Source organism: Martes martes (assembly GCF_963455335.1).
Source record: "Martes martes genome assembly, chromosome: X".
In the NCBI taxonomy this organism is placed as follows: domain Eukaryota; kingdom Metazoa; phylum Chordata; class Mammalia; order Carnivora; family Mustelidae; genus Martes; species Martes martes.
The window spans coordinates 117,684,758-117,706,597 of NC_137897.1; positions in this window are offsets into that span (position 1 = coordinate 117,684,758).

The window sequence follows — 21,840 nt, forward strand, 5'->3', positions numbered from 1 at the left end:
CATTGCAATAATATGATTTTTCTCTATTAATTTGTTAATGTGGCAAATTAAGTTGATTGGTTTTCAAACATTAAACCAACCTTGAATTCCTGGGATAGATTCTACTTGCTCACAATGTATTATCCATTTTATGTAATGTTGAATTTGATTTGCTAAAATTTTGTTCAGAATTTTTGCATTTACACCCGTGATGAATATTGGTTTGTAGTTTTCTTTTCTTACAATGTTACTGTCCAGCTTTGGTATCAAAATAATGCTGGCTTCATAAAATGAGTTGGAAAGTGTTCCCTTCTCATCCATTCTCTGGGAGAGGTTTTTATTTATCTTTTATTTCATCCTCGAATGTTTGATAGAATTCATCAATGAAGCTATCTGTTTCTGGAGTTTTCTGTATGGGAAAGTTTCTAACTACAAATTCAATTTCTTTAATAGATACAGAGATATTCTATTTCTTCAGGAGTCAGCTTTGGTAGTTTGTGTCTTTCAAGGAATGGGTTTATTTCGTCTAAGTCACTAGATGTATTGTCATAAAGTTTATGATATTATCTTATCCTTTTATTTAATATCTGTAGAATCCATAGTGACTTCCCTTCTCAGTTCCCAGTATTCATAATTTGTGTCTTATCTGTTTTTCCTCTGGTCATCATGGCTAGGGGTTTATCAAATTTAATGATCTTTTGAAAGGGCCAGTGTTGGTTAGAATGATTTTACTCTTTAGTTCTTGTTTTCTATTTCATTGATTTATGCTCTGATATTTATTTTTTCCTGTATCCCACTTCCTTTGAGTTTAATTTGCTTTCTTTTTCTCATTTCTTGAAGTAGAAACTGAGATGAATAAGTTGAGGTTTTTTTTTTCCTTTTCTAGTATAGGCATTTAGTGCTATAAAATTTCTGTCAAGTATTATTTTAACAGCTTTCACCAAATTTTTAGATGGTGTGTTTTCATTTTCATTCAATTCAAAGCATTTCCTAATTTTTTTTATTTCCACCTTTATGTATGGGTTATTTAGAACTGTCTTATTTATTTCCAAATAATTGGGAGTTTTTCAGAGATATTTCTGTTATGGATTTCTAACTTAATTTCATTATGGTCAGAGAATAGACTTTGTATGACTTGAATTCTTTCAATTTTATTGAAACTTGTTTTATGACCCAAAACATTGTCTATCTTGGTAAATGTTCCATGTATATTTAAAAAGAATATATACTTTGATGTGGTTGGGTAAACTATTCTATAGATGTCAAATAGATCGTTTGTTTATAATGTTGTTTTGATCTTCTATATATTTAATGAATTCCTGTATACTTGTTCTATCAATTATTGAGAGAAGAGTATGAAATCTCCAGCTCTAATTATCTCTATTAATCCTTGTGTTGTGTCAGTTTTTGCTTCATGTTAGGTTCATAAACTCATATATTCTTGGTGAATTAACCCTCTTATCATTATGGAATGACCTCCTTCATCCCTGTTAACATTCTTTATTCTATTTTTTTTTTTAAATAAGCTCCATGCTCAGCACGGAGCCCAATGCAGGTATTGAACTCATGACTCTGAGATCAAGACCTGAGCTGAGATCAAGAGTTGGATGCTTAACCAACTGAGCTGCCCTGGTGCCCCAACATTCTTTATTCTAAACCACTTATTCTGAAATTTAATATGTCTGATACAATATAAACCCTCCAGATTTCTTTTGATTAATGTTGACATTGTATTTTTCATCCTCTTACTTTGAATCTGTTTGTGTCCTTGTATTTAAAATGCATTTCTTATAGGGAGTATACAGTCAGGTTTTGGTTTTAAATCCAATCTGACAATCTCTGCATTTTTATAGTGGTATTTAGATTATTTATATTTAATATGGTTATTGATATTATTAGATTTAAGTCTATTATCTTTTAATTTGATTTTATTTATGCCATATAGTCTGTGTTCTCCCTTTCCTCTCTTTCTTAAAAAAAAAAAAAAAAACTTCTTTGGGAATAGATTAGGGGAGTATTTCCTACATTCCATTTTATCTTCTTTGTTCATTTTTTTTAAAGATTTTATTTATTTATTTGACAGACAGAGATCACAAGTAGGCAGAGAGGCAGGCAGAGAGGGAGAGAGGAGGAAGCAGGCTCCCCGCCAAGCAGGGAGCCCGATGCGGGGCTCGATCCCAGGACCCTGAGATCATGACCTGAGCCGAAGGCAGAGGCTTTAAACCACTGAGCCACCCAGGCACCCCCTTTGTTCATTTTTTAAAAAGATTTTATTGGGATGCCTGGGTGGCTCAGTTGGTTGGGCAGCTGCCTTCAGCTCAGGTCATGATCCCAGCGTCCTGGGATCAAGTCCTGCATCGGGCTCCTTACTCGGTGGGGAGCCTGCTTCTCCCTCTGCCTCTGCCTGCCACTCTGCTTGTGCTCACTCTCTCTGACAAATAAATAAATAAAATCTTTAAAAAAAAAGATTTTATTTATTTATTTGTCAGAGAGAGAGTACAAGCAGGGGGAGTGGCAGGCAGAGGGAGAGGGAGAAGCAGACTCCCACTGAGCAAGGAGCCCAATGCAGGACTCAATCCTAGGACCATGGGATCATGACCTGAGCTGAAGGGAGAAGCTTAACTAACAGCCACACAGGCACCCCCACCTTTGTTCATTTTTAAGGTATCATTTTTTTGTTTCATTATTTTAGTGGTTGATTCAAGATTTATAGTGTACATTATTACCATGATCTGCCTTTTAATAATATTAATTAATAATCTTAAGTAATACTATACCACTTAACGTGTTATAAGAATGTCATAGCAGTATACCTCCATTTCTCTTCTCTTCTCTTTTGTGCTGTTATCATATGACTTACTTTTACTTATGTTATAAACTCCACACTTGTCAATATTTTTATTAAATAGCTAATTATCTTTTAAAGAATTTAAATAATAATAAGAAAAATCTTATATATTTACCCTTGTAGTTACCATTTCCAGTGCTCTTCAATCCTTTGTGTAGATCCATATTTCCATCTGGTACCATTTTCTTCTGTCTGAAGGACTTCCATTAATATTTCTTGTATTGTGGGCACCTGGGTGGCTCAGTCATGAAGGGTCTGCCTTCGGTTCAGGTCATGATCTCAGGGTCCTGGGATTGAGCCCCGCATTGGGCTCCCTGCTCAGCAGAAAGCCTGCTTCTCCCTCTCCTACTCCCCCTGCTTGTGTTCCCTCTCTCGCTGTGTCTGTCGAATAAATAAATAAAGTCTTATATATCTCTTGTATTGCAGACCTGCTGCTGATGAATTCTTTTAGCTTTTGTATGTCTGACAAAGTCTTTACTTCACTTTCATTTTTGAAATAATTTCACTGGGTACAGAAGGTGAGGTCAACAAGTATTTTATTTGTTTTCATCCAGTACTTCAAAGATATTGATCTACCACCTTCTTGTTTGTGTTGTTTTTCACAAGAAATCTGTTATAATCTTTATTTTTGTTCCTCTATGCATAACGTAACTTTTTCCTCTTGTTGCTTTTAAGGTATTTTTGGTCTTTATCATGGGTTTGGAGCAATTTGATTATAACATTGCCTTGGTATAGTTTCTTTTTGTCTCTTGTGCTTGAAGTTCACTGAAATTTTTGAGTCTCTGGGTTTATAATATCCATTATATCTAGGAAATTTTTTGGCCTTTATTTCTTCAAATATGTTTTCTGCTCCTTACCATTTTACAGGGACTGTAATTACACATATATTAAGCCTTTGAAATTGTCCTACAGCTCAGTAATGCTCTGTTCTTCATTTATATCCTCTTTTCTCTTTGTGTTTCATTTGGACAGTTTCTATTACTATGCCTTCAAGTTTGCTAATCTTTTTTTCTTATAATATCTAATCTTCCATTATTTTCATCTAGTTTGTTTTTCATCTCAGACATTGAAGTTTTTATCTCTAGAAGTTCAACGTGAATCTTTTTTATATCTCACATGTCTTTAACTTTTTGAACATATGGAATATAGTTATAATAATTGATTTATTTTTCTATTGTACTCATTCTAACAACCACTTCAGTTCTGGATTGGTATTAAATGATCGATTTATCCCCTCAATATGAACCATATTTTCCTGCTTTTTTGCATGCTTGGGAATTTTCTATTGGATGCCAAACATTATGAATTTTACCTTATTAGGTGCTGGATATTTTTGTCTTATAAATATTCTTGAACTCTGCTATGGGATGCAGTTAAGGTACTTGGGAATAGTTCAAACTTTTCTGACTTGCTTTTATGATTTGGTAGGCAGGACTGGAGCAGTTATCAGCCTAGAGCAAAGTATTTCCCAATACTGATAAAGAGCCACATGCATGCTCTACCCAATGCCCTGTGAATGAAATTTTCCAGATTGGCATATAGAAGCAAGCATAATCCCCAGAGTTGTGTAAGTGCCAGGCACTGTTTCTTCTAACTGTTTTTGTATGGTTCTTTCCTAAGCCTCAGGTAGCCCCTCACATGCATGCATTGATCAATATTCTACTGAATACCCAAGGGAGACCTTTGGCAGATCCTTGGAGCACCCTGTCTGTTCAGCTCTCCAATATCCTGCCCTGTGACATTTAACCCCGCTGACCTTCCTGGATTCCCAGCTATTTCCCCACCTTCGAGAAAACACCAAGCTCTTTACTGGATTTTTTCCTCCCTGCCCCACAGTCTGGCATCCCCCTCTAGGCAACAAGCTGGGACAGCAGTAGCACTCACTTCATTTGTTTCCCATCTTAACTTTCATTACCTGATGCCCAGCATCTTGAAAAATATTGGTTTTTCAAAAATATAGTATCTGTTGATTATTTAGGAAGGAGAGTAAATTCAGTCCCTGTTACTTCATCTTGGCCAGAAGCAGGTTACAACCCTTTTTAAAAATCCTAGTCCATTTTAAAATTTTAAACTTTAAAGTTTTTTATATTTTTTAAAAAAATATTTTAATTAATTTATTTGACAGAGAGATCACAAGTAGGCAGAGAGGCAGGCAGAGAGAGAGGAGGAAGCAGGCTCCCTGCTGAGCAGAGAGCCTGATGCAGGGCTCCACAACAGGACCCTGAGATCGTGACCTGAGCCAAAGGCAGAGGCTTTTAACCCACTGAGCCACCCAGGTGCCCCAAACCTTTAAAGTTTTTAATTTTAAAGTTTAAAATTTAAACCTTTGCCTATTTTTAGAATATCCTTTTTATCCTTGATAAAATACTTTTTAAATACCCCCAAAGGGGTCCCAATGGAGAAAAACAGGGTCTTGGGAACAATTAGGAAAGGAAGAAGGGTCCTAAGTCTAGGTTAGGATTTTTCATCAGGCCAAAGTATCATGTTTGTATATGTTTATGGTAGCCCCAAGCTGAGAATAGCAGTAGAGACTTGCTTTGGTGAGGAGATCAGTTCTCTCCCTGGCATATGGCCTACTGACTCTCTTGCTTCAAAATGAATATACAGTCGGCCTACCTGCTGCTCCTGCAATGCCAACTCCATATACACATATGATTGCTGAATAAAATACAGGATGCCCACCTAAATTTGAATTTTAGATAAACAAAAAAAATTTTGGTATAACTGTGTGCCAAATATCTCAATGTATATACTTACACTAAAAAATGCTTATTATTTGTCCAGAATTCAGACTTAACTGGAGTATTTTTTTTATTTGTTAAATTTAACAATGTTATGCACACAGCAATATGACCTCCAGCTCAGTCTCAGGCCTTTGGGAATGATCAGAAAAGGCTTTCATCTCATTTCTGCTACTGAACAGCTGAATGTCCCTGGATAAGTCACTTGTCCTCTGGGTCTAGCTGGAGATGATTCACATACAGTACCTAACTTGGCACGTGTCTCCCAGTAACTGTTCCATGAATGGGATGTCTCCCAGTAACTGTTCCATGAATGGGATGGAGTAGCCAAGTCAGATGCAGATACTACTTCATATATTAAAAATGACCCACTTAACCCTCTCACCTCTCAGCCTTCTAACAGCCTCTATAATACAGTGATGAAAGTGTTATACTTACTTTACAAATGGAGAAGGTGAAGCTCAGAAAGGTAACCAAGAAGGGCAAGATTGTGTAAGTGCCCTGTGAGGGGCCCAGGGAAGGAAAGGGTCTGGTTTCTCACCCCAGCTCTGCTCCTGACCCCCTGGGTGCCCTTTTCTTCAGGATCATTCTTCACACATGGCCAGTGGGCTGGGCCCAGGAAGTATGCTATCCAGCAATCTTGAGCTTGAGTGACAAGACCAGGATGAAGACATTGCCCTTCCCCTTCAGCATCCTGGCTAGTCCTTTGCTTAGAGTGTGGTCCTGAGTTCCCTGGGTCTCCAAGGAAGTTCAAGCTGACTACTTAAGGGGTGGTGGACATACCTGTCACCATCTTCTGAATCTTTCATTCCAAATTTATGGGGCCCACATAGTATGGAAAGAGCTCATAGTATGGAAAGAGCTCAAAGAGGCAAGAGACCAGGGCCCTGGCCCCACTTCAGCTGTTGACTCACTCAGGGATCCTCTTCTTTCTTTGCCTCAGTTTCTTCATCTCTAAAATGGGGATTTGAGTAAAAAATAGTCAGGAAATGACTTTGAAAACATCAAAAATGCTACTGCAAATGGCTGTTGGATTCTGAACAGCAACGTGGCCCCAATATCGGAACCCTCATGTTGATCTTTCTGTAGCAGTAACTGCTTATCCTTCTGTTTCCTCAGACCATGACTGAGGTGGTAAAGGGACAGGAGGAAGATGGGAATAGGAAGAAGGAAAGGGAATAAGATCTCTATTCTGCTTCTGAAGGTCTTTAAGAAGTTCTTCAAACGGTAGAGAACACAGAGTTGTGCCCACCTCTTCTCAGTACTTGTGAGATGCTGAACTTGGAGGTTTCCTGAGCCCGGGACCCCTGGAGGGGTGAGCTGCCAATATGGACTTGCTAGCCTACAGCCCTGAGGGTCTTATTGTTTGGGGATAAGAGGCCAGAGGAAAAGTGAGAGAAAGCTGGTCACATCTGCCTACTGTCCTAAAGCCTGCAGCTGTATTACTGACTCATTCTGCATCCTGTGGAGCTGAGGACTAGTGCTTATTAGCAATATCTCAGCAGGAACAGAGACTGTTTGTCTCTTGTGCTACTGTGTCTGAAAAGAGGGAGAAAGGCAGGAAACTATAAGCATTTTCTGATGCTGAGTAAATAGATGAACAGAAGACTAACATCCAGATTATTGTAACTAAGATGATGGAATAGGAAACCCTCTGCCCTCCTCTCCCTCACAAACACACCAATTCAGCAACAATTTATGAAAAAATTATTTTCCGTTAGAAATCCAGAAACTAATTGAAAGGCTCCTGGGGCACCTGGGTGGCTCAGCGGGTTAAGCCTCTGCCTTCGGCTCAGGTCATGATCTCAGGGTCCTGGGACTGAGCCCCACATTGGGCGCTCTGCTCAGCAGGGAGCCTGCTTTCCTCTCTCTCTCTCTCTCTCTCTCTGCCTGCCTCTCTGCCTACTTGTGATCTCTGTCTGTCAAATGAATTAAAAAATCCTAAAAAAAAAAAAAAAAGAAAGGCTTCTGTAACCCCAGGTGAACATAAAACCACATTCACTAAGACCAGTAGGAAGACTTGGGACACCCTCTTGCCAGAGTCCCTGCATCTAGCACAATGCTATATGATTAGGAAGAGACCCCCTAGCACCCAGATTCTACCAGGGGAAGGAGGAGATAGGTTTCTGCATCCAGTACCTCAGCTTTTCTTAAGAAGCTCTCTAGAAGTCTTGCTTCTATATTGCCAAATGTGGAGCTCTGATGGGTGCATTTTAGCCATCTAGGGGAAATGGAGGTAGTAGTTTAAACTGGTAGATGCCATAGCTCCAAAGTCCCTGGCTCAGTAAAGAGTGAATACTTTAAAAAAGCACAGTTGTTTTCTTCTCCCTGGGGAAGGAAAAAGTTGCTAGAAGCCTCCAGAACTCTGGCCAGGCTGATTGGTGGAATTTTCTCCTGTATGAGGCCGGTCTGTGAAGACTAGCAGAGGTATTTGCTTTGTCTAATGTGCAGACATCAACACAGAGTGAAAGAAAATAAAGGATGAGACAAAGATGTTCTAAACAAAGGAACATGATAAAGCTGACCCTAATGAAATGGAGTTATATAATTTACCTGGAAGAATTCAAAATAATTGTCATAAAGATGTGCATTGAGAGCAAGAAAACAATGCACAAACAAAGTGAGAATTTCAACAAATATAAAAAGTACTAAACAGAAATCATGGAGCCCAAAACCAAAATAACTACACTGAAAATTTTGCTAATAGGGCTCAACAGCAGACTAGATCAAGCAGAAGAAAGAAACAGAAAGCTCAAACAAAAGTCATTGAAAATAATTTAGTCAGTGGAATGATAAGATGAAAGAAAGAAAAATAATGATGAAAGCTTAAGAAATTTATGAGAAACCATTAAGTAGACCAATATATACATTATGGGAGTTCCAGAAAAAGAAGAGAAAGAAAGAAGACCAGAAAGTCCATTTTTAAAAATAGCTGAAAATATCCCAATTCTGCAGAAGGAAATGGACATCCAGATTCAAAAAAGCCCAAAAGACAACAATAAGATGAACCCGAAGAAATCCATACTGAGGCACAGTAAAATCAAGTTGTCAAAAATCAAAGACAGAGAGGATTTTGAAAGCAGCTGAGGAAAAGTGACTTGTCACACACAAGGAAACTCCTTAGGCTATGAACATACTTTTCAGCAGAAACCTTACAGGCCAAAAAAGAGTGAAATGATGTATTCAAAATGCTGAAGGAAAAAACTGCCAACAAAGAATACTATCCCACACATGTGTCTGGTAGCCATTTGTATGTCTTCATTGGAGAAGTGTCTGTTCATATCTTCTGCCCATTTTTTAATATGATTGTCTATTTTGTGTGTGTTGAGTTTGAGGAGTTCTTTATAGATCCTGGATATCAACCTTTTCTCTGTACTGTCATTTGCAAATATCTTCTCCCATTCCGTGGGTTGCCTCTTTGTTTTGTTGACTGTTTCTTTTGCTGTGCAGAAGCTTTTGATCTTGATGAAGTCCCAAAAGTTCATTTTCGCTTTTGTTTCCTTCGCCTTTGGAGACATATCTTGAAAGAAGTTGCTGTGGCTGATATCAAAGAGGTTACTGCCTATGTTCTCCTCGAGGATTCTGATGGATTCCTGTCTCACGTTGAGGTCTTTTATCCATTTCGAGTTTATCTTTGTGTACGGTGTAAGAGAATGGTCGAGTTTCATTCTTCTACATATGGCTGTCCAGTTTTCCCAGCACCATTTATTGAAGAGACTGTCTTTTTTCCACTGGATATTTTTTCCTGTTTTGTCGAAGATTATTTGACCATAGAGTTGAGGGTCCATATCTGGGCTCTCTACTCTGTTCCACTGGTCCATGTGTCTGTTTTTATGCCAGTACCATGCTGTCTTGGTGATCACAGCATGAAAAAATGTTCATCATCACTAGCCATCAGGGAGATTCAAATTAAAACCACATTGAGATACCACCTTACACCAGTTAGAATGGCCAAAATCAGCAAGACAGGAAACAACGTGTGTTGGAGAGGATGTGGAGAAAGGGGAACCCTCTTACACTGTTGGTGGGAATGCAAACTGGTGCAGCCACTTTGGAGAACAGTGTGGAGATTCCTCAGGAAATTAAAAATAGAGCTTCCCTATGACCCTGCAATTGCACGACTGGGTATTTACCCCAAAGATACAGATGGAGTGAAAAGAAGGGCCATCTGTACCCCAACGTTTATAGCAGCAATAGCCACGGTCGCCAAACTGTGGAAGGAACCAAGATGCCCTTCAATGGATGAATGGATAAGGAAGATGTGGTCCATATACACTATGGAGTATTATGCCTCCATCAGAAAGGATGAATACCCAACTTTTGTAGCAACATGGACAGGACTGGAAGAGATTATGCTGAGTGAAATAAGTCAAGCAGAGAGAGTCAAGTATCATATGGTTTCACTTATTTTTGGAGCATAACAAATAATATAGAGGACAAGGGGAGATGGAGAGGAGAAGGGAGTTGAGGGGAATTGGAAGGGGAGGTGAACCATGAGAGACTACAGACTCTGAAAAACAACCTGAGGGTTTTGAAGGGGCGGGGGGTGGGAGGTTGAGGGAACCAGGTGGTGGGTATTAGGGAGGGCACGGATTGCATGGAGCACTGGGTGTGGTGAAAAAACAATGAATACTGTTATGCTGAAAAAAAAGAAAAAGAATACTATCCCACACAAAACTGTCCTTCAAAAATGAAAAAGAGGGATGCCTGGGTGGCTCAGTTGGTTGAGCGGCTGCCTTCGGCTCAGGTCATGATCCCAGCGACCTGGGGTCGAGTCCCCCATCGGGCTCCTTGCTTGGCGGGGAGCCTGCTTCGCCCACTGCCTCTGCCTGCCACTCTGTCTGCCTGTGCTCGCTCGCTCGCTCTCTCTCTGACTAATAAAAAAAAATGAAAAAGAGATAAAGATTTTCTCAAATAAACAAAAGCTGAGGGAATTCATCACCACAAGAACTGCCTTACAAGAAATGCTAAAGAGAGGGATGCCTGGGTGGCTCAGTGGGTTAAGCTGCTGCCTTCGGCTCAGGTCATGATCCTGGGGTGCTGGGATCGAGTCCCACATCAGGCTACTTGCTCGGTGGGGAGCCTGCTTCTCTCTCTGTCTCTGCCTGCTTGTGTGCTCTTTCTCTCTTTCTGACAAATTAATAAAATCTTTAAACAAATGCTAAAGAGAGTTATTCAAATTGAAATGAAAGGTTGCTAAACAGCAGCATAATAACATAAGAATGTGTCCAACTCATTAGTAAAGCTAAATATATAGACAGATACAAAATACTGTATTATTGTAATAGTGGTAGATAAATCACTTTTAATTATATTATAGAAGTTAAGAGACAAAGCCATTAAAAATAGCTATGACTAAAAATATGTTTAAAGATACATAGTATGAATATGTATAAATTGTGACAATAACATAAAGCATTACTGGGAGAAATTAAAGTGTAGAGTGTATATGATTGAATTGAATTTGTTATCACTTAAAATAGACTGTTATAACTATAAGATGTTTTATGTAAGCTCCAAGGTAACCACATACACACAAACACCTATAGATATTATACAAAAGAAAAAAGAAAGGAATCAAAGCATATCATTGCAAAAAAATCAATAAAGCAAGAGAATAGCAAGAGAGGAAAAGACAGACAAATGAACTGCAAGACTAACAGTAAATAACAGAATGGCAGTAGTGAATCTTCCTTATCAATAATTACATTAAATATAAAAGGGTTAAACTGCAGTCAAAAGACATAAAGTGGCAAATGGAAAATAAAAATTAGACCCAACTATATGCAGTCAACAAGAAACTCACATTATATTTAAAGACACAGATAGGCTGAAAGTGAAGGTGCAGGAAAAGATCCATGCAAATGGTAACCAAAACAGAGCAGGAGTGTCTATATTTATATCAAAAAAATAGATTTTAATGTTAAAATTGTTGAAAGAGACAAAAAAGGATATTATATAATGATTAAAAGGTTTAACTGCCAAGAGGATATAATTATAAATGTATATGTACCCACATCAGAGCACCTAAATGTGGAAAGCAAACACTGATATTACTGAAAGGATAAATAAACAACAATACGGTGAAAGACTTCAGTACCCACCTTCAATAATAGTTAGACTATTCAGACAGAAGATAAATAAGGAGAGACTTGAGCAACCCTATAGACCAAAAGGACCTAACAGATATACACAGAACATTTCACCCAACAATAGCAGAATAAACATTTTTCTCAAGCACATACAGATCTTTCTCTAAGATAGATCACATGTTAGATCACAAAGCAAGTCTCAACAAATTTATGAAGAGTGAAGTTATACCAGATATCTCTTCTGACCACAATGGAAGGAAACTAGAAATCAACAGCAGAAAGAAAATGGGAAAATTCACAAATATGTGGAAGTTAAATGGTACACTCTTGAAAAAGCACTGGGTGAAAGGAAAAAATCAAAAATAAATTAGAAAATATCTCAAGACAAATGAAAACAAAAACACAATATACCAAAACTTACGGGATGCAACAAAGGCAGGACTAAGAGAGAAGTCCACGGCAATAAATGCCTACATTAAAAAAAAAAAAAAAGCAAGATCTCAAGTAAACAACTTTATACCTCAAGGAGCTAGAAAAAGAAGAACAAAGTGAGCCTACAGTTAGCAGAAGGAATGAAATCGTACAGATTAGAGCAGAAATAAATGAAATAGAAAATTGAAAAAAGAAAAAAATCAATAAAACTAAGAGTTGGATTTTTTTGAAAAGTTAAATGAAACTGATAAACCCTTAGCTAGACTAAGAAAAAAGGAGAGAAGTGAATAAATACAATTAGAAATGTAAGAAGAGATGTTACAACTGATGTCACAGAAATTACAGAGGATCATAAGAAACTACTATAAACAGTTAAATGCCAACAAACTGGATAACCTGGAAGAAATGAATAAATTCCTAGAAACACACAACCTATCAAGACTCAATCATGAAGAAACAGAAAGTCTGAACAGATCTGTGACTAAGATGAAGATTGAATTAGTAATTTAAAACCTCCCAACAGAGGCAAGTTCAGGAGTAGTTTGCTTTACTGGTGAATTCTACCAAATATTTAAAGAATTAATGCTAATCCGTCATAAAGTCTTCCAGGACATGGAAGAGGCAGGAACACTTTTAAACCCATTTTATGAGGGCAGAATTATCCTGATACCAAAGCCAAACAAAGACATCATAAGAAAACAACAGGCCAATATACCTAATGAATATAGGCGCAAAAATCTTCAGCAAAATACTAGCAAATCAAATTCAACAGCATATTAAAAGGACTATACACCATGACCAAGTGGGATTTATACCTAGGATGCAAAGATGGTTCAACATATGCAAATCAAATAATGTAATACAACACAGTAACAGAATAAAGGATAAAAACCACACGATCATCTCTATAGAGGCAAAAAAAAAAAATGACAAAATTCAACACCCTTTCATGAGAAAGGTTCTCAATAAACTGGAATAGAAGAAAAGTATCTCAACATAATAAACACTATATATGAAAAGCCCACAACTAAAACATCATACTCAATGGTGAAAAATGGAAAGCTTTTCCTCTAAGACCAGGAACAAGACAAGGGTGCCCACTCTTGACACTTCTATTCAGTGTAGTACTGGAAGTCCTAGCCAGAATAATTAGGCAGCAAAAAGAAATAAAAAGCATCCAAATAGGAAAGGAAGAAGCAAAAGTGTCCTTGTTCTCAGATGACATTATCTTATATATAGAAAACCCTGAAGACTCCATAAAAATTGTTATAACTAATGAGCAAATTCAATAAAGTTGCAAGACACAAAATCAACATATAAAAATTAGTTGAACTTATATATACTAACACTTAATTATCTGAAAAGAAAATTAGAAAAACAATTCCATTTCCAATAACAAATAATTAAATACTTAGGAATAAATTTGACTAAGGAGATAAAAGATCTGTATACTGAAAACTATAAAACATTAAAAAAAATTAGGGGTACCTGCCTGGCTCAGTTGGTAGAGCATGTGACTCTTGATCTGGGGGTCATGAAATTGAGCTCCATGTTTGACATAGAGTTTACTTTTTAAAAAAAGAAATAAAGAAGACACAAATAAATAAAAAGATAGCTGTATTTATGGATCAGAAGGATTAATATTATTAACATGTTCATATTACTCAAAGTAGTCTACAAATTCAATGCAATCCCTATCAAAATCTCAATGACATTTTTAATAGAAATGGAAAAAGCAATTCTACAGTTTGAATGGAACCACAAAGGACCACAAGTAACCAAATCAATCCTGAGAAAGAACAAAGCTGGAGGCATCATCACATTGCCTGATTTCAAAATATATATTACAAAGCTACAGTAATCTAATGGTATTGTACTGGCATCAAGACATACACACAGACAAATGGAATAGAATAGAGAGCTCAGAAATAAATCTATGGGTATACAGTCAACTGATCTTTGATGTGGGTACCAAAAATACACAATGGGGAAAGGATGGTTACTTCAACAAATTGTATTGGGAACACTGGATATCCACATTTAAAAAAAAAATGAAACTGACCCCCATCTTACACATATCCAAAAAATCTACTCAAAATGGATTAAAGACTTAACCTGAAACTGTAAAACTTCTGGAAGATAACATAGGGATAAACTTCATTGATCTTGACAGTGATTTCATGGATATGACACCAAAAGCACAGGTAACAATGCCAAAAATAAACAAATGGGACTACATCAAACAAAAAGGCTTCTGTGTATTAAATGAAACAGTCAACAGAGTGAAAAGATAACCAACAGAATGGAAGAAAGCATTTGCAGACTCTACTTCTGATATGGAGTTAATCTCCAAGATATGTGAAGAACCTCCACAACCCAAGAGCAAAACAAAATAAAACAAAACAAACAAACAACAACCACACACACACAAAAAACCTAATAACTATTTAAAAATGACTAAGGACTAAAAAAATTTTTTTTTAATGACTAATGACTTGAAAGGACATTTTTCCAAAGAAGGCATACAAATGACCAACAGGTATACGAAAAATGCTCAGCATTACTAATCATCATGAAAATACAAATCAAAACCACATTGATGTATTACCTTGCACCTGTTAGGATGGCTTTTATCAAGAAAGCCAAAGACAGTGAATGTTGGCAAGGATGTAGAGAAATTGGAAGTCTTGCACACTGTTGGTGGGAATGCAAAATGGTACAGCTGCTATGGAAAACAGTATAGGTTTCTCAAGAAATTTAAAATAGAACTGTCATATATAATTTAGCAATCCCACTTCTGGGCATTTATCCAAAAAATTAAAACCAAGATCTCAAAGAGATATTAGCACTGCTGTGTTCATTGCAGCAATATTCACAATAGCCAAGAGGTAGGAATAACCTAAATGTCCACTGACAAATGAATGGATAATGAAAATGTATACACATACAACAGAATACTATTCAGCCTTTAAAAAGAAGGGAATTCTGGATGAACATGGAAGGCATTATGCTAAGTGAAATAAAGCAGTAACAGAAAAAACAAATACTGCATAATTCCATTTATAGGAAGTATCTGAAAATAGTTAAATTCATAGAATCAAAGGATAGACTAGTAGTTGCCAGGACTGAAGGGAGGAGTAAATAGGGAGTTACTGATCGAGGGCCATGAGTAAGCTTTAGAGATCTACTGCACAACATTGTACCTAAAGGCAACAATAATATATTGTACACTTAAAATTTTGTTGAGAAGATAGATCTCATTAAAAGTGCTCTTATCACCATAAAATAAGTTTTTATGTGAAAGACTAACATCCAGGATGCCTGGGTGGCTCAGTCAGTTAAGCCTCTGCCTTCAGCTCAGGTCATGATCCCAGGGTCCTAGGGTGAGTCCCGCATCAGGGTCCTTGCTCAGCAGGGAGTCTGCTTCTCCCTCTGCCCCTCCCCCTGCTTGTCTGCTCATTCTCTCTCTCTCTTTCTGACAAATAAACAAATAAATAAAATCTTTTGAAAAAAAGACTAGCATCCAATAACATGAATGCTAGGCTATCACTGAGTGTCTACAATATGCTAAATGCTTTTATCACTTTGTCTTATGTGTACCCAAAAAGCATCCATGTAACATACACATTATTATTCTCATTTTATAGACACTTAAATCAAGACCAGAGAGATTAAGTTATTTCTTCCAAGTAATAAAGCTAATAAGTAGTCAGAGTGGAGATTAGAACCTAGGTCTGGCTGGTTCAAAGGCCCTTCTTTCTACCATGCCATAATGCCTGTGGCATCCCCTGAAACTTTCCTGCTGTGATGCCTGGGGTCCAGTACCTATAGCCTTGCTCTGCCCTAGGCATCTGAGAGGAAACCACTGAGTAAGGCAGGAAGAAGGAAGATGGAACAGCAGGAAGAGCCTAAGCTGTGGGCTGACCTCAGCCTTACCACTCTGCCCTTTCTAGTCCTCCAATAACACAAATTTGAGCCTGGGTCCAAACTTAAAACCTGTGAATCCTGCAAATTGCAAAGAGTAGGGTCTACATTGTGCAGTGACATTTTAGTTATTCTAAGGTCACCTAAGAGAATCATAAAGTTATCAGCCTCAGAAAGGCCTCTGAATTGCTGAGATAATCATACATCTCCTGCCCTTTCTCTGCCAGAGAGCCCTGCAGGCTTTGCACACAGTCTGTCTCTCTTACACTCACATGTCTAACAAGCTCTGCTGCCAAGTCTCTCTGCCTGTAGCACATAGAAGCAGCACGTTAAGAAGAGAGGATCAGAGCTACTAGAAATGAGGCTGAGAGATATCAGAAATGGCCACTGACAGTGAGGGCAGAAACAGCAATGCAGTATAAAGCAGGTTCAGATGCAAGTTAGCCACTTGGAATTGTTTATTGCAGGAACAGAAAGTACGGTGATGCTAGCTAAGTGAGGTATTCCTGGAGTTCCTTTGCCAACCGTGAATTCCCAGGGTACCTCTAGGAAGAACTGAGCCTGTCCCCTGGACCTGAGCACTTTGCTCAAGACTTGGGAGTATTAGGGTCAAGGGGAAGAAATCATTTGCCATCTTTCATACATGGGATTTACTACTGATCCACTGTTAGACAATGAACTCCAATGTTCTGACTGAAGCAAGGTTTAGTAGTGGCTTCTCATTCCGTAATTCAATCCAGTATTTGAATATAGCACTGAATGGGGGAGCCAAATGGTCTCCGCTAGAACTGGGAATAGGGAGGTAAACTCAGTATTTCCTTGCCTCAATCAGGAGCAGGACTGGCCAGTAGGCCAATAACCTGATGTACTGAATTGAATAGCATCCTCTCAAAATTCATGCCTGTCCTAAACGTGTGCATGTGGTCTTATTTGGAAACAGGGTCTTTGCAAATGTAATTAGTTAAGATGAGATGATACTAGATTAGGGTGGGCCCTACTCTAATAACTGATGCCCTTCTAAAAAAAAAAAAAGAAAGAAAACAGACACCCAGATATAGGATTGCCAGCAACCACCAAAAGCTAGGAAGAGACAAGGAAAGATCCTCCTCTATAGTATTCTAAGAGAACATGGTCATGCTGATGCCTCGATTTTAGGTTTCTAGTTTTCAGAAATGTAAGAGAATAAATTTCTGTTGTTTTCAGCTGCCCAGCTTGTGGCACTGTGTTATGGCAACCCTAGGAAAATACTACAGTCTTCTGTAAATTGGTGCAGGGTTCAGACCATACTAGTAAAGGACTCCTGCAAACTACACCAATTTGGACCACTAGTTAAGATGGCTTTTAAGTTTACACTTTGAGTCACTCCACCAAAACAAAGCAAGTATAAACCATAAAGAGACAATTTAAAAGGCACAGCTGCACTAAAAAAATAAAATAAATATCTCAGTGGACCAAAAATGGAACAGAAACATACCTGCTAAGCAGGAATGAAGCCATAGCCAGCTGAGGTCTGTATCTAAATGCAGACAGAGATGGTCAGATATTCCGCTCTTATGGAGTAATAGGAAGGGACTGGATTTTACTACTTGAAATCAGATCCTAGTGTGGTGCTTCCCCATTCACAGAAGGGTTTATAAATGTTACAACCACCCCCTGACTGGTGCTATGGTTCACATCAAGCTGCAAACCTAAGGATGTAGGATAAAAAAAACACAGGATTTGGTTCAAGCTGCCTGTAAACCTGGTGGCATTCCCAAAATCACAGAAGCATGGAGGCCTTGATCCACAAACTCAAGACCTAATTCTCAAGTGGGGCCCTAGGGTGCTAGGGGAAGCATTAGCAAGACAGCGAAGCAGGAAAGGATGCGGGCAGAGAAAAGAAGAAAATGCACAACTATGTGAGATAAGCCAAAATTCAAACACATGAGGAAAACTATACTATGAGTGTCAACTAAAAAACAAAACAAAACAACAACAAAAAGGAAAACCAACATTCAAGAGATGAATTTTCTCCTGACAAAATGAGAATAATAGTACAGCCTGAAAATGACTCAATAAAAGATATGTTTAGAATGCTCAAAGAGATGAAGAAATAACATCCATTTAAAAAAAAAAAGCAACCATATACTAATCCAGGCATAAATGAAATAAGAATAACTAGATATGAAAAAGAACCAATTAGAAATTATGAAAATTTCTGCTTTTATTTGCTCCTCCCTGCATTAACAAATCTCTAGAATGCTAGACCTAGCTCACCTAATCCAGCAGTCCTATGTATCACCTTACTAGCATTTATCTTTATCTTTTCCTTGCTTAGACCCTCTTCTGCTCTGCAGACTCCTTAATTTGTGGCTAGAGCTGGATTAAGGAACAGGTAATGAAGCAGCTAATCTATAGGAGTTGGCTAAACATCACTGGATGCATTGGATATAGGAGGCCAATTTACTCACACACAGTCACCAGTGTCTTTACAGCGTCCCTTAGCCTGCCCTTCCTCTCTTTGCATCTCCCCCCAACCTCCCTGTCCCATATGCACTCCTCAAGACTCCATTCTCTAACATGTGAATCATCTCCCACCTCCAGCATCGATATGCATTCTTTGCCCACTAATAGGAATTCTACAGTTCCCAGGGTATGGTGACCAATTTCACAAGCTGCCTTTCGTTTAGTCATTTACACACTTTCCAAAGACCAACGGTTCTCAAAATGTGTTACCTAGACCAACAGAATGACCATCACCTGGAAACTTGTTAGAAATGCAGATTCTTGTCCCCGACCCTACACTTACTGAATCAGAATCTCCAGGGGTGGCACCCAGCAGTTTGTGTTTTAACAAGCCCTTGGATGATTCTGACACATGCTTACATTTGAGAACTGCTGCTATAGACATTTGTGTAACCAGTGCTCGCAATGTGGCAGGCACTGTGCTAAGTGCTGGGCATGCTCTCTCTCTTGGTTTTATAGCTTTTTCTGAAGCCCTCCATGGAGTCACGTAGGAGATTCAGAGACTTCCAGAGTGGTGAACAAATGATCAGCATTGCATGGAGTAAGTAAAGAGAAGGAAAGAACAACATTTCTGAGGTCGACAGATCTGAAGTGAGAGGGGAAAGAGAAGGACTATTAAAGGCACTTGTCCAGAGCTGGGTAACAGATGTCATGATCGTAGTCTGACTAAGATCAATAAACAGAGTCATGCAGGTGCTGGGCATCCTGTCAGATAAACCCACGAGCCCCAAAAGCCTGGTGCTGGAGAGGCAATGGAAAAGACAGAGAATGTGATATACTTGTTGATGCCAAGTGAAGTTGAAATGTCAGGGATCCATACGTGCTTAGTAATCCTTCTTGAAAAACACTTATTCGGCAATTGGCCAATACAGAGGGCATTGGCTGAGCTTCTGTTCTGGGGATGCAGAAAGGAATCAGCCATGGTCCTTTCTTACCAATAGCTCATGGTTACATGGGGGCAGACACAGAACCAGTACCTGTGGTTCAGTCAGGAAACACACTCTAGTAGAGGGTTGTGGGGACTCCCAGCTTCTGTTAGAAGAGGTTGTGAAAAGCTTTTGCAGGGGAGATGACATCTGAAGGGTGGCTGGGAATGGCCAGGCAGAAAGGGCATGAGAATTTGCCAAGCAGAGGGGACAGCTTGTATGATGATATGGAAGGGAGAAAGGGAAGAGCAAGGGGTTTGGGATGGCCACGGTAGTAAAGTAGATGGCAGCGAATGGCAGAGAACAGGCAGAAGTAGGTGGAGTTGGAATAGGTTATGGCTCCGGATTTCATCCTATAGGTGATGGGGAATCACTGATATTTCAAAGCAGAGGGGTGACATGGCAGACTTGGCATATTAGGTCATGATGGGGACTGTGTGGACAATGGTGCCAAAAAGGAGGCTGTGAAGCTAGGAGGCCCATAAGAAGGCTGTGTAAACAGGCCTGGGTAAAGCTGGTATGGGTCATTGGCCCCAGCATAGAATGAGGAGAATGGATTGGAAAGATTCTCTCAGGACCAGGTTCTGTGCTGGGCTCTGGGGGGTATAAGGTGAACCAAACACTGCCCCTTCCCTCAAGACCTGAACATGTGGAAGGAAGCCTAAGACACATACATGAGGCAAGGGAAAGTGACCTCTTTCACTTTATATGATACACTAGTTTCCTATAGCTGCTGAAACAAGTGACTGCAAACAGTGGCTTAAAACAACACAAATTTATTATCTTATAGTTCTGGAGGTCTGAAGGCAGAAATGGTGTGGTAGGATTGCATTCCTGAAATGGCGGCTTTAGGGGAGATTCTATTTCTTTGCCTTTTCTAACTCCTAGAAGCTCCCACATTCCTTGGCTAAATGCCCCACATCACTACGCTTCTGCTTCTTTCATCGCATCTCCTCTGATGCCGACCCTCCTGCCTCCCTCTTATAAGGACCCCATGATTACATTTAAGTCCAATCCAGAAAATCAGGATGATTTCTCTATCTCAAGATCCTCAAGTCAATCACATTTGCAAAGTCCCTTTTGCCATGGCAGGTAATAATATCTTTCTAGGTTCTGAGGATTAGAACATGGACAGCATTGGGGGGCCATTGTTCAACCAGACACAACGAGAAGGTTTCTTAACATTTTCATGAATAAATAATGATGATAAGGCCATTTTCTCTTGAGTGCTCACTATCAGCCATATATTTTCACATTTAACTCTTGCAGGGACTCTAAGAGGGTATGTTCCATACCTCTCCTTTCAGTTGCCAAGAACAACCCAGCTAGGAAGTGGGGGACAGACAGGAAGCTTCTATTCTCAGTGTTACACCTTCTCCCTCCATGTCTATTCCTAAACAGCTGACCACTTTTGTTACAAAGTTCTGTGTTATGTTTCATCTTCTGCATTTCTTTTTTTTTGAAAATAGCTTTAGTGTTTTTTGCAGAAAAAATGACACATACCCATTTTAAAACTGCAAACAATATTGAAAGTACAAAGAAAAATTAAAATCATACCCAAATCCCATTTTCCAAGGATAACTATTGTTAACATTTGGTGAACATTCTCCAGACTGCTGTCTATGCATCATAAATATGCCATTCTATAAAGCACTTTATCTCCACTCTACAGCATGAATATCTTTCTATGTCAGTACTTGTCAACTCCTCAAAGCAGGCTTGCTGAGTCAAAGGCTGTACACATTGTACATGTTAATACACATTGCCAAACAGCTCTCAAAATATATTAATTTATACTCTTTACCAAAAGTGCAAGACCTTCACCAGTTTAGTTGGTCTTTTAAATCTTTGACAATTTGATTGGTGAAAAAGAACATCTTTTCTTGGCATTGCTTTCATTATTATGATAGCATCTTTCCACATCTTTATTGGCCATCTATATTTATTCTCTTGGGGAATAGTTTATTCAGGGCCTTTGCCTATTTTTCTGTTGGGATGTTTGCTCTTTTCATTATGGATTTGTAAGAGCTTATTGTAGAGAGGGCTGTAAAGCCTGTCTCATATCTGCTGCAAATATTTTTCTCACACTGAGTTTCTATATATGATATATATCGTATATATTATATATGTGATACTATATATATATATATACACACACACACATATATATATATATGATCTTGTTTATTGCATTCTTCCACCTAGAAGGTTTTCATTTATATACAGTCAAATTCATAACCTTTTTTCTCTATGACTTCAAGGTTTTCTGTCATGTTTAGAAAAATTTACCATAACCCAAGATGATAATTTCTATAACGAGAAAAGCTCCATGTGTTCTTCTTGTACTTTTATGGCTTCATATTTAACATTTAAGTCTTTGACACACCTGGAGT